The sequence below is a fragment of the Papaver somniferum genome, unplaced genomic scaffold, assembly GCF_003573695.1.
Source record: "Papaver somniferum cultivar HN1 unplaced genomic scaffold, ASM357369v1 unplaced-scaffold_21, whole genome shotgun sequence".
NCBI classification, from domain to species: Eukaryota; Viridiplantae; Streptophyta; class Magnoliopsida; order Ranunculales; family Papaveraceae; genus Papaver; species Papaver somniferum.
In genome coordinates this window covers 6,315,365-6,330,964 of record NW_020631041.1, presented here as the reverse complement: position 1 = coordinate 6,330,964, position 15,600 = coordinate 6,315,365, and the positions used below count along the sequence as shown (strand labels likewise).

The following is a 15,600-nucleotide window of genomic DNA, read 5'->3' as shown; positions in this document are numbered from 1 at the left end:
ATCTAACGGTTGAGAAATATTAGCTTGAATCTAAATAAGGTTTTCATCTAACGGTGACTTCTTTGTTACTAATCTAACATTGATTGCAAACCCTGATTTGAAAGACTATATAAAGGAGACATCTAGTATTGTGCAAAACTAATCCCCACACCTTACGTGTGATACTAGTTTGCATGATAGAGTCGATGCTCCTTTAAATTTTGGTTTTCTTCTTCTAAAACCAGGTTAACGACTTAAAGACTTCATTAGGATTGTGAAGCCAGACCGATACTACTTTTATCGTAGTTGTGTGATCTGATCTTGCATCTTCTATCGTACGAGTACAATCAGATTGATTGGCTTGAGATTGATATCTCCGATAGGAAAGATATAAAAAGTAATCACAAACATCTTCATCTCATTGTTTGTGATTCAGCAACATCTTGTTTCGCTACCATACGATTAAAATTATTATGAGGTTATTGATAACTCTAGGTTGTTCTTCGGGAATATAATACCGGATTATAAATTGGTTCCTGTTCACCTTGATTATTATCAAAAGAAGGAACAAAAAATTTAGGGTTTATCTGTGGGAGAAAGTTTGATCCTTTGATAGACTTGTCTGTGGGAGACAGATTTGTTTATTGTCAAAGCCTGCGATTTTGGGTCGTAGCAACTCTTAGTTGTGGGTGAGATAAGCTAAGAGAATCAAGTGCGCAGTATCCTGCTGGGATTAGAGGCGTAGGGAGTGCAACTGTACCTTGGATCAGTAGGAGACTGATTGGGTTCAACTACAGTCCAGTCTGAAGTTAGCTTGGAGTAGGCTAGTGTCTGTAGCGGCTTAATACAGTGTGTGTTCAATATGGACTAGGTCCCGGGGTTTTTCTGCATTTGTGATTTCTTCGTTAACAAAATTTCTGGTGTCTATGTTATTTCTATTTCCGCATTATATATTTGTTTATATGATTGAAATAATACAGGTTGTGCGTTTGAATCAATCAATTGTAAATCCGACCTTTGGTTGTTGATTGATATTGATTGATCATTGGATATTGATCTTTGGTACCATCCAAGTTATTCCTTGTATTTGATTAGAACTCGCAATTCTTGCTTGAGTAAATCAAATCAAGAAGAGAGATATAAACTCGTTTGTATACTTTTAATTGATTGAGTCTTGTTGATTCTCTTAAAAGTATATTCGAGTTTGTCCATACAGATTGCTAAGAGAAATATTGGGTGGTTTTGTTAGACCCCTGCTTTTTCAACTATGAGTAAATGTGGTGTGAAGATTTGTGATAATATGATAACAATGTTATTTTGAAGAGTGGTGATTATATGAACCTTTGTATATTGAATGTGATGTGAACCTTTGTATTTTGAATCACTCATTACAAATGAACAATTTAATCTAGTTTATCATATGTTTACAAAAATAAATTTTGAATAATTCATTACGGCCAGTTTTTACGCTAACACGACCTAGCCGTTTACATAACACCGCTGGGAATACCTAACCGTGACTGAAACAACGGCTGAGAGACCTCACCGTTTACAAAATAATGGCCGAAAAACCCAACCGTGAATACCTTTTCGCAGAACTACGGCTGGGAATCCTACCCGTAATGCCCAATGAACTGGTAAATTACTTTTTCGCATAATTACGGCTGGAAATCCTACCCTTATTTCTGGGTACTGTTAGGTTTACGGCTGGTAATTCTGGACGTAAACAGATACACGACTAGTAATTCTAGCCGTGAATTGTGTTCACGGTTGGTTATACTGGCATTTTTTCTCTCTTGATTGTCAGTAAATTGTGTTCACGGCTACATAATTAAAGTACTATTATCCATTCATTCAAGATAAATTAATATCCCATTACTAAAAATAAACGAAATCCACCCAAATATATAACCAAATCAAACATACTAAAACAAAGTATTGCATGATAAAAGCTAAGAACACTTCAACAAGTACATAAACCACTTATTCATTACGACCAATATTCTTGGGAACATCCTCAGAAGATGATGAAGAAGAACTTTGGGGAGTTTGGGAACCACTCATCCAATCATCATCGTCGTTAGTATATAAATCATCCCTCATTGGATTATGTAACTCCTGAAACCTGAAAAACGGTGTTTTTTGTTGGTCACAATCCAAATATAAAACCTCCTCAATCACTTAAATCTCCCCCTATCTATAATTTGCCTTCCCAAAGCAATTAAGCTCCCAAAATGATCAATAGGTTAAGCCCCAATAATAGAGTTACTAGTGTGGACATATAGGCGCCTTGCCCCGAAACTATTGAGGTACAAGTTGAAGTCCAGGTATAACGACGTCAAATAAGTTTTTGCACGTGGAGTATACTCGCATCTAGATTATCACCCCCACACCACCCCCACCACAAAAAAAATGATAAAGGAATCATCATTATTTTAATATATATAGATGTTTGGTAACCATTATCTTATTGGTATATTAATTAAATACTCCTAGTTTTGACACTCAACAAATATATCCTGTACAAAAATAAATATATCCCTAACATTTAAAAACCTTATCCATTAATAAATCACAAATTTGGTTAAAAAGACCAAAATCAACAATTCCTGGGTGAAAAGGACATTTAGATTTTGATACTGTTTAAATGGACAAAAATGTAAAAATAGCCAGGATGTAAACAGTTTCATCCTACCCATTTTTAAATACTTTTTTTTTATTTTTAATTTACATCAGGATGCATCCAGTTTCATCCTTGCTATTTTTTTAAGTTTAAGTCAGGATGAATCCAGTTTCATCCTTGCTATTTTTTTGGTCTCCATTTCACCCATAATAATTTTTACTCGTCCATTTGAACCATGTTTTAAAAATATTTGGAAAAATCACCCATTTTTCGTTAATAAATAGTCTCATTTATAATTATTTTCATTTATAAACCTTATCCTTATCCATTAACAAATTTTTTTTCTTATTTTACAGCCACTACCACCACCACCAATCCACCATCACTTACTAACTACAACCACCACTAATATTTCACCATCGCCACTAATATTTCACCACCACCACCACCATTATCATTGCTGTCACCACTGCCACCGCTGCCATCAAAATTTGGCGTAAACAATCGAAGTTGATCCAAAAAATAAAAGTTCAAAAATAACTTTACTAATACATATTCCAGTTCTTTTATTGTGTCAACAATCAAAGTTGATCCCAGTGAATGGGTCAAGAACGAAAGTTGACCGCTTTAATTGGGATCAACAATGGAAGTTGATTCACAAAAAATGAGATCAACATATTTATATAAGTAAGTTTCCTGTAAAAACCAATAAACCTGGAACCTGCAAAGTGACATAACCTTAAGAAACACAAGAATAACATTCATAAAAACAAACCAGAATGTATGTCGTTACAAAACATAACAACTCCAAACCAAAAAATCATATAAAAAAAAAGAAAAGAAACATCCAACAAGTATGAAACCTAATCATTAAGCACTTTCGTTCTAGAGCAGTGAATCAAAAATCTCAAATCCAAATCGTTATCTGACAATTGAAAAATATAACCTCTGGAACAACCATCTATGGACTGCAACAACCAAAGTTTGATATAAGTTGACATATATGAATGAGTGAATTTGGCGTGAGTCGAACACTCATCATCTGACGTGGAATCAATCATGCTACCATTGCACCACAAACTCAACATTTTGAAATATTTACATCTAGAAAAATCAAAGCATTTAAACTACAGGAATAATTATACTAATCCAAGGAAATGTTGTTAACAACAGTAGTTGATCCCATAAAAATGGAGTAAACAACATAAGTTGATCCCTTTTGTTGAATCAACAACAATAGTTGATCCCATAAAAATGGTATCAATAGTAGGAGTTGATCCCATAAATTATTAATATCATGCATTGTTGGTGATTTCAGTATCTGATACATACATAATTCCCAATGTAGTAGTTCCCAAATGTGCTCATAAAGCTAAAAATAGTTGCAAAATAAGTCAATCTCCATTGTTGATTCCAACATCCCAACAAAAGCCACCAATATGAAGAGAGGCAGTTACTAAACCACAAAAACCGAAATCCATAAGCACACTAGTCTTTATAATGTTGATGTAAGAGAGGCAATACACAATATGAAAAGCATTTTAGGTACTCGTACTATAAAGTATCTAATTTTTTTAACAAACATGATTTAAACTACAAGCATGACTATACTAATGATGTGAACAATATGAATTAACTCATAAATGAGATCAATAATAGTAGTTGATCCCATAAAAATGGTGTCAACAACAGGAGTTGATCCCATAAGTGGTGTCAACAACAGTGGTTGATCCCTTAAAAAATACGCCACCACCCTCACTACTACAATAAAAACCACCATCATCACCTGCAATGCAACAAACATCCACCACCACCGTTGTAACAACACCTTCCACCACCACCACCACCATAACAACAACAAAAACCATACCCAAATGCTTCTATCACCATCAGCACCACCAACCTCACTAGTACAAACAAAACTCATTTGCTTGTTTCAGAAATGAATTATAATCAAGAGCTCAATTAAAATCAAAATAAACAAAGAGATCATGTTGAAACAACACCAAAAAAATCAAAACCAAGATCGAATTATATTTTAATTTTTTTTTATGATGACTGAATCTTCAGATCCACTTATTGATAACTTCTGTAAAAAAAAAATTACGTGAAATTGAAATCTAAAATCAGATCGACCTATCTCCTAAATCTTAGATAATTTAAGAAGGTGAACTTTTAATTTCTGTGTCTCATCTTATGAAGATGCAACGAAGATTTATCTTTTGTTCTTCAGCATTGATACATACCTCTCCGATTTCGATCTATTAGAAATCAAATACAAAAGACTTCAGCAATTTCTGTTTGAAATGCACCATTAATGTCAAGATCTTAAACACGTTGAAAATCGAAATCATCAAAGGGGTCGATTGATTGAGGTGGTTGCTGCGGAGGTGGTGGCGAAGACGACAGAGATGGTGGCAGAGGTGGTGATGGTGGTAGGCTGAAAGAGGAGGAGAGCGAAAAGAGAGACTCTTTCCGGATCTGAAATATAATGGAGGAAACAATTGAGTTTCCCTTTTATCTTCGTTAATACATAAAAGGTCATTTAGGGAATGATAAAGAAAATCAATTTCCTTCTAAAACATGGGAGGGTATAATTATAGATGCAAGGGTATGTGTGAAACGTATGAGAAGGAGGGTCATTTATAAAATTTTCACTTATTTTAATGGATTATCATCCCATAATCCATTATGCAGATTATAATCATAATTGAAAAATTCCATCATTTTTATAAACAGAAAAAAGTTGTTTTTAAAATTAATTATAAGCAATTATTTTTTGGCGCTCAGCTTGTAGTCAGGCTTCCTTCCACCGACTTGTAACTGTTTGTTATATGATATGATCACCTCAAATTATAATTATATTTTTTTCTTCTTATTTTTTCTAAACTATTAAGAGAGAGACAAAAAAAAAAGTATATAGGACTAAAAGAAAAATCCTAGATCATTATTCTTTCCTTTCCTTTTTGAGATCATCATTTTAAGATAATCAATTATTTAAAAAAAGTGTTTGGAAAAATTTATTTTAAAAATAATTATATATCAAAATCATTTATCAGTTTATGATTATCTATTTATAATCATAAATTTTACTAAACAATAGACACGGATAATATAACTAATGAAAAACACATCGCCTTTTCATTTATTCATTGCTTATTTGGTGGTTACATTTGTGAGGAAGTGATAGAAAATTGTGTATGGTGGTGGTGCAACCAAAACAATTCATCAAGACAATCCTAAGATTTTGGTTGGACACAACACAAACAGACATTTACTGATACAGCTGCGGCATTGGCAGCTAGAAAGCACGTTCCCGATTTATCATCCGACTTCAAGGAATCAGGGGAACTCAAGTGATTTACAAAAATCATCACAACCTTCACAAGTACTATCCAGCTGAAGGCTGGATCCGGAAGGCGTAGCAGCCTTGACCTCTCACACCCCTCCTTGTCTGCAGTATCATTTCGTTACAAAAGCGAAAAATAAGATAAAAATGTTAGAGATCGAAACAATATAAGATTTATAGGAATAGTAATCTAAATGAGAACAAGATTTAATTTCATATCGGTTTCACAATTTGGAAGCCACACTACAAAAGCAGTAGGATGAGCACTTACTCGGAGGTAAAAGCAATCATAACTGGTAGAAGCAAACCAAAGAAGAAAGGAGAGAAAATGAGAGCATTCTTCGCCATGACTTTCCAAATTTGTTCAGGAACAACTAAATGTGATATTATTATGACTAAAACGTTAAGGTTTTATTTATAGAGGTGTATGACACATCCATGAGTCAGGATCACATGGTGTGTACAGTCGAAGTTAACTCCTTTTTAAAGAATACGATTTGCAATCGGCTTGGTCCAACCGAAATTCATATCTAACATAAGTTCATCCATTTTCACTTTTCCTTCCATTTCAACAGAGTCACTAAAGGACTTTTTTACCAGCCAAGACACTTCAACACTTTTACAATTTATTTTAAACAACCATTGCATCACAGGTATCAAGGTCTTTTGGTTTATGGGTCGACCAATTTTTCATTTTAGAAAGAGTCATACTTTCACATTCCGTTTCAGAAAAAATGATATTTTCACTCCGTTTCGGGAAAAGTGATATTTCGCTCTGTTTAAGGAAAAGTGATACTTTCGCTCTGTTTCAGAAAAAGTTATACTCTGGCTCCGTTCCAGAAAAAGTATCATCACACTTTTTCTGGAACGGAGCCAGAGTATCAATTTTTCTGAAACAAGGCAAAAATATCACTTTTCCCGAAACAGAGCGAAAATATCACTTTTTCTGAAACAGGGTGAAAGTATCAATTTTTCCGAAATGGAGCGAAAGTATCACTTTTTCGTAAACATAGCGAAAATAGTCGCAGAAAAACCCCATCTTTGGATTCTTCTTCGGCCGACCCTCCCAATGTGACAACAGTTATACTAGTTTATTATGGAGACAAATATGAATAGTAAAAATGAAATTTTATTTTTAACAAGTCCAAAATTATAAGACAGATGTAATAAAATTAATAAAAATATTCATATATTAACATAAATATAAAAAACAATCTAAATTACTACGTGTAATTATCTTTTCAATTAGTTAATACTAAAAAATCAATTAAAATGTCCAAAAAAACAAAAATAAATTGGGCGACCTTTAGGGGCTCATCCGTCAATATGCACGGACTCTGACTATATGAATTTCCCCCCACTTGACAAAGGTCAGGCTCTATCTCTGGTGACTCGTGAATAGATTAGAAGTAGTCGAGCTTGATTTCATCAAATTAATATGATAACCCTCCTCAAAGTAAGGAAAGGGAGCATATAAACCGGTTATCAGAACTATGACCACAGGGAACCATGTGGTACTACAACCTGGCTAACTAAAAGTGCTGTTGTTGGCCATGGCTTCACATTTTTTCCGATAAACTTAGATATACATGCAAATCAGGGACAGATTCAGAAATCATCCTAGGATAGGGTTGGAATATTACTAATCGCTAATGCGGTTCAAGACTGCGACAAATTTTTTTGAACAATTTATATGATTAGTGGTGAACCGGGAATCGGCTGTAAAATACTAGACAGATGTATACTTAAACGGCTAAAATGCGCAAAATTAATAGTGATTGGAGAATTTTTTTTAATTATTTATGGTAAAATAAATAGAATTGATGAAGTTTTTCTCTTTAAACTAGATAATGGGCTAAAAGTTAGCTGGGCTAACACTACATTCAGTAGTATATTAGTGGGCTGAACCCAATATTTACAAACTTTTCCTATGTAAAAATTTTTTGGGTCAAAAACAGGGACGGGCTATAGCCCGGTTAGCCCTTGCTAGGCCCGTCCCTGATGCAAATGAATGTCACGGATTTGAATTTAATAAACAAAAACAAAGAGAAAATGTGTATTAAAGTTGCTAAAAAAAACCCCAACTGTAACAAATAATTTCACATCACTGATAAGAACTACGGTGTAAATAGTGCACGTATGCTAATGTCCCGATGTGATTTCGTGTTAGGATTTTTATCAATCACTGACAACCGCGAAATAAACAAAATTCTGGAATATTATGATGAATAATAAGTAAAGCAAGCACAAGAAATAATAATAGTACGAGAAAGATAAATCATCTCACAATACACAAGATTTATAATGGTTCAACAATGCATATACAACGTGTATATATTGTCTACGTCCACTTTGAGCCGCACCAACTCAAATCCACTATCAAGAAAACGATTGTAACGTCGTGTGAATTTAAGCAAACCCTTGGTTACACCCCAACAATTACCCGAGATGAAAACCTTGTTTCTTGTTTCCCAGTAATATCCTCTCAGAACGAAATCCTAGTTTTTTACCCTAAAAGCTATACGATTGTGATTCAGTGTTTTCTTAATCTCTCTACATGGCCTAATAACCTAGGAAAAACCCTTTTCAAAAGACTAAAAAAGTACCGGTACACGTACTGGTATGCGTACCTTCCTTGGTTCACGAATTCAAAGACTTTTTGGTACAAAAAGTCCGTGAACTAAATTATCAAGTCTTCGTTACTTAACAATCTCCCACTTTGAAGACTTGATTTTCCTCGATTCTTCTATTCTTCTTTGATCTTCAATTTTGGATTGACGGTGCTAAATAACTTCTTTGTTAGTGCGGCTCCCCTCCCAGATCCTCATTTTGAGAGACCAACTAAAGCCTTGCAGAGCTTTAGCTTGTCTGATGCAACTCCTTTGGTAAACATATTTGCCGGATTCTTTAAACCACGAATCTTCTCGAGATTCGACTATCCTTCTTTTAAGAGATCCCGAATGAAATGGTAACGGATATCTATATGATTCCTCCTTGCATGATAGGATGAGTTCTTGGATAGATGTATAACACTTAGGCTATCACTATACATAACATTATCCTTTTGTTCCTTGCCCAACTCAGCTAACAAACCTCGTAACCAAATCATCTCCTTGGTCGCTTCTGTAACTGCTACGTACTCAATTTCCAAAGTAGACAATGTCACCAACTTCTGTAACCATGAGTTCCAACTCACTGCAGCTGACCCGATAATATAAACATAAAGTGTCGTATTTGCCTTTATCTACATCACCTGTGAAGTCTGCATCCACATAACCCCTCAAGATAGAACCACAACTTCCATAACACGATGGTACATTTTTTTTACCTCTCAAATACATGAGAATCCACTTCACTGCTTACCAATGTTATTTTCCTGTGTTGTTTGCATATTTACTCACTACTCCCACTGCAGGTGCAATATCCGGTCTCGTGCATACCATCACATACATTAGTATGTTAGCCATGTGGTCCTTTTCTTCATTTGTCTTTGCACACTTCATACTTGACAGACGAATTTGACTTCCAAGTGGAGAACAAACTAGTTTAGCATTCTTCATATTTAACCTCTTCAACACCCGTTTAATATATTCGGCCTGACTAAGCAAAAGAGTTTAGCTTTGTCACTTATGATTCTCATACCAAGAATCTGTCTTACTTCACCAAGATCTTTCATAGCAAATTCACTTGCTAATTGTTTCTTCAAATTCTCAACTTTTTGTAAAGATGTTCCGGCAACCAATATATCATTCACATACAATAATAATATGATGTAGCCAAAACCATACCTTTTGAAGTAACAACAATGATCCGCATTACACCGTGAGTAACTACTTCTATGCATGAAGTGATCAAACTTCTTGTACCACTGTCTCAGGGATTGTTTGAAACTGTACAAACTCTTCTGTAACTTGCATACCATATCTTCCTTGCCTTTTACTATGAATCCTTCTGGCTGCTTCATGTAAATTTCTTCATCAAGGTCACCATGAAGGAAAGATGTCTTTACATTTAACTGTTCAAGGTAATGATCTTTGGAAGCCACTAGACTCAACACTACTCCGATAGTAGTCATTTTCACAACTGGGGAAAATATCTCGTTGTAATCAACACCCGGTTTCTGCTGGAAACCTTTTACAACCAACCTCACCTTGTAGCGAATTTTTCCATTTTTTCAGACAATTGTAATTCACTTTTTTCTTAATCTCTTTACATGGCCTAATAACCTATTTATATAAGTTATAAATTTAACCCCAAAATTTCTAGTCGGTTAAGAAAAACCCTTCCCAAAAGACTAAAACAAAGTAGGAAAAAATACCGACCCAAAAAGTCGTTCGTGGAATCAGGTTACGCCGGTACACGTACTGATATGCGTACATTCCTTGGTTCACGAAGTCAGAAACCTTTTGCCATGCATACCAGTTGCGTACCCCAAAAAAACTGTGAACTAAGTTATTAAGTCTTCAACACTTAACACTTCGGCCATCGAGACACAGTGAAGATTTGATGAGAATTTAGTCATTTTGCAACAATGGCACACTTCAGCATAGGTACTAGAATCATGATAAGTTGCAAATGTTTTTTCAATATTACACTTCCAGGAAATTGGGTGTTGAAGCCCGTAGATATATTTTTTTTTTGACAAGAAAAGGGTAAATTGAATTAAAACTTAGATGTCACCAAAACAGTGACAACTAAGAGGCAACAAAACATCAAAGAGGCCCGTAGATCTGAGAACAATAAGTTTGACACTACTCCACACAATCGTTGAAAGAGTCGTTAATTCCAGTAGTTTTCCTAGTGCATTTTTCAGCATTCACAATTCTTCCTCTGCAAAACCAAATCAAATTATAAGAGAATGCAAGTCACTAAAAGCAACAAGATTTTGCAAAAAGCAAGAAGTGGTGTACTAACCAACAAAGTGGTTTACCCTGAGATGAAATAAATCACAACTAGTAAAAGCAAACCAAAAGAGATGTCGAGATAAAGTGCAACAACTTCTTCTTGCCATGGTTCTAGATTGGTATTGTTGAGGCTTAAAGCTTTATTTTATAAAATTTGCACACTGATTTAGAACCAACTTAAACGACGACCAAGGTCCTCGTTCACAGTAAAACTTCAGCATCTTACACTGAGCAATGCCTATTTATATGTTATTAACCAACGCTGCTACATGAACAGCCTTGTAACAGCTACTTAACAGCTGATCGGACGTGGCATCCTATGTGGTGGACTGAAGTGGCCATTCCTCCTGACCACGTCATCAAATCAGCAACCACACCTTAGATATATTTTCACTGTTTGTTTTCATGCCCTAATTTTGATTTTTACGTGGTAACAGATGATCCTTGACATTCTTAATCTATTTAAGAAGCAGACTTGAGTCATCATATTTCTACGAGAAGACATATATCATAAATTTTGAAATTATTTTGCAACCATCAATCAAATATACTAATTCTTCAAAGATTAGAAATTGTTTTTTTATTAATCTTCTCCTCCTTTTAATCAACCAAACTGTAAATACTATTCAAACCATAATCTTCTCCTCCTTTTAACACAATTTATGCAGTTGAGTTTCAATACTGGAATAGATTCAGTGTGGATCGAATCTGATTAAGTTTTGATGCAATTGAGTTTCAATACTGGAATTAGTTCATTGTAGATCGAATCTAATTAAGTTTTGTTTAATGGAAATAGATTATGGGTTGCCAAAAGCTTAATAACCTAATTTTCCATGTGAAATTTAATATAGCCAAGACAAAAAATCATCACCATGGTAGAAAGTGAAAGACAATATACATTAGTTTGATCTATGGAGATCGTTGTGGATGTGAAATATGAAGCGGTGAGATGGAAATCCTGAGAAGATGGGAGATAGTTAACGCCCAAACAACAATGTTAAAACACATCGTTTTACTGTAACTTGTTTTTTGATGACATGGCAAAACAAAAATTTGCATCTTTTCGCCACATCAAAATCAGTTGTTACATAGCTGTCAAGAAGCTGGTCGTATAGCATTTTCGTTTTTCATGGTTTGTATTTCAAATATCTTTAAAACTTTGTAGTTTGTTGTTTGCTGTTTTTGATCACATTTAAATTTACTTTTTATGTTGCATATATACTTCAAAGTGAAAACCCGTGAAGTAAGTACTTCCATCTGTGATTGGTTTTGTTAATGGCACAACAGCTCTAAGCGTGCCACCAAGACCATTACATCCAAAACCTCTAGGAAATCCATGGTGGCTTCACTAAGCCACCAAGAGGTCTACCGTGCGGAGACATCTTATGATGATTCATGACCATGGTTACAAGAAATGAAAAAAATTGGATATAATAATCTTCAAGGAGAACTGAGAATGAGATGGAAACATATAAAACTTGCATAGAGGATTTTGGAAAGTGAGTCTCCTCTCCTGTCACATTTCTCGATTTTCTCTTTCTTTCTCTCTCCATAAATTACCAAACAAAATGGATTCACCTTCTCAAACTCTCTATTCACATTCTCAATATCCCTTCTGAAAATGTCTATGCCATGACGTTCTTAATCCACCATTGATAGACGATGCATTCATTCTAAGTCGATTTTGTTCAAATATTGGATAGGAAGTTGAAAAGAATACTGAAATTCTTTTGTTATTTCTTGGTTTATGTTTATGACATTGTCCACCGGTTACCTATTCGGTTCATTTTGATTCTTAACCACTCATATTTAAACATTCCACATGCAATTCGTAATTCTATACTTCACAGAATTTTCTAATCTTTGTTACTTGAAAACTATGATTTAACATATTCAAGTAGCTAAGGTGGAAGTTGTTAGTTATCATGTATTCCCCAAACCCATTTTTAGTAGGTTATTTTATTGGATATGGGTATTCATTTGCTGACTTCAGGCTGTATTTTAAATATCTTAAATATCTAAACGAAGAAAAAATTGCTAATATATACACCATGTAAAAAAGAGGACCCGGCGTACTGAGTTAACTACTTATTTCAAATGTTTAGTCAGTCAGTAAACTTGTAGTCCATGTTAATTTTAATCTCATTCACAAAGTTTTTGTTACATTATACTATTCTCCCTTGGATTCTTTGTGGAGGTTAAGGTTGATGGCATACATGAGTTGGCTGTTTCATTGAGTTGTTTGAATTTATATCGTCTCTATGGACCAGATTTTTAGTTTAGTGTATTACCGAAACTGTAGTAAATACATTTGAGTCACTTGGATTTTTCTTTGGAAGAATTTCAGTGTATGTATGGCAACTTTGTTCAGTCTTTTGTTTACTTTGGAGAACAGACAATTCCGTTGATTCATTTGTTTGGATTTTCTTTTTGGAGATTATAATGAATTACTACTGAACTTCGTCATTCTATATTTCTTTGGAGAACTTAATTACCGACGTTAGGGGTGTGCAACAGACGGACGGTTGCGGATTAGGGGTTACCCGTAACCAAACCGTCAAAATTGCGGATTTGAAAAATTGAACCGTGACGGGTCCAATCTCCCATGAATTTGACCTCTGCCGGGAGGTATCTTTTGTGGTATAATAGAAATGAAGATAATAAAAAATGAGGTATATTTCTTTCGTTACGTTTGTGTATACTTAAATCAGCCGGACGACAAGTTGGTGATTACATAACAGTAACACTAATAAAATGTTTATAATCTTTTACCTAAAAACTAACACTCAATTAACTTATCCCTCTATACTTACATTAGTGGCCAAAACATTCTTACCAGTTATTCTAGTTTGAGAGGAATCCGTAGCCCTTACTTTAAGAGCATCGGCCAATCTATTCATTCCTAGAAGTAGGAACAAATGTCCGTTGATTAAGCTCTCTCTTTTTTCTATCTATAAACTTTTTTGTTTTTCTGATAAAAAAGAGCATGCATCCAAATCAAGGTTTCAAAAACAGAATGCAGCTCTGAGATATAAAAAACACAACATATATTTGTTGAAAACTAACATGCAGAAATTAGAGACAAAATAAAGATCCAAAGGCAAGAAACAAAAACAAATGCATTCGACACTTTATATCGAATACGAGTACATAATAGGTAACGAAATTGCTATTTCAAAGACTTAATTTTCTCGACAAGCTTCAAGGGCATTACCAGCCAACCTACAAACACCCCATTCTTTCATAACCTCAGCACCTATAACTTCTTCATATAACTTTAATAGCTTTTTGATTACATTTCAAACAAATCCAATCGACCCGGCAAAACCCCAACTTCACTGCCTGAGTTGCAACAGCTGATAGCAACATCTTCCCAAACCCTCTACCTCTATAAAACTCCCTCACAAATGAATCCTCTGCATAAAAACCTTGTTTTGCTAAAAATGTTGGGTAATTTGGAAAAATATAACCCAACCAGCAAAAACAATCTCATGACCATCAAAATGATCACCATCGAGACTAACTACCTTAAAAACTTTTGAATCCGGATCGTTGGTTGGTTTCTCGAGATCAACAGCTTTTGTAATTGGAGTATAGTCTGGATTCTTGGAATGCTTGTCCCGTGGAAATGGGTGCTGAGAAACTTCAAGAATGAAACAAGTAACAGATTGAAATGGTGGAGATTTGAAGATCGTAGCTGATAATGATTTCTCGGTAGCTTGGAATAGGTGTGCGAAACGTTTAAAATACAGCCATTTGATATATCAACTTGTGTATTTGAGGAACATCCGAAATTCCACCGAGGCGAATTCTTGCATACACTGATGAATTTTTTGCAACATGGTTTCCTCCATTGGAAATAATAGAAGCCATGGTTTCTAGCAAGTGTTTGAGTGATAGATGGGATGCAACGATGCAGTGATTTGTTTTTATATAACAAAAGTACATAGATATACGGTAACAAAAGTACATAGATATTATTTGTTTTTAATAAAGTGCCACACTTTCAATTTCATGTTTCAGAAAATGTCACCGTTTTTTTCAGAATTTATTTAATGCCACATATTTGACATTTTCCATCCAAAAAAACTATTGCCATCAATTAGTGCATAGGTGGCAGTTATCCAGCTTAGTAAAAGACATATACACCCTCAAATCTGTCACCAACTCACCAAACCCATTCAATTGAATCTTTCATAGACTCTACTGATTTCTCTAACCATGTTGACTAAAGCTCAGCTAACCCACATAAACAATGAAAACTCTCAATTGTTCATACAAAACCATACACATTCGTATCGTTCCTTGTTTCTGCACTGATTCGTCATCTTTGCTCAGTATTGCAATAACAACTCTACATTTCCTGCGTTACCCAAACATTCGTACCCACATAAAAGATACCAGCGATCCACAGCCTGTGTTCCCCCTTTACATTACCTTCCAAGCCGAGACCTAGTCCCTCCAAACACGAGCATAGATATATCAGCATTATACGCTATAGCCTGCCATCGAACCATGGCAATAACACCAGTAGAGGACCACCTATGTACATCAGTTTTCCGGACACATTTCTGGCTGAATTTTTGGACCAGAACATTACCCAAATCTCCAACAAATTCACATCCAAGTATTGTGTTACTGTTAACCCTTAAAACCCATCTCAATCTTCTCAAAAACAACCACAATAAACCATCATTCCAGCAGCATAAACCTTCTTTCATTCAACTGGTTTACGTCTTCAAACT

General features: G+C 34.7%; 1 pseudogene; it reads right to left on the bottom strand.

The window, feature by feature from the left end:
• Positions 1–14,037: 14,037 nt before the first annotated feature.
• Positions 14,038–14,728, bottom strand: LOC113339497 (annotated as a pseudogene).
• Between the last annotated feature and the right edge of the window lie 872 nt (positions 14,729–15,600).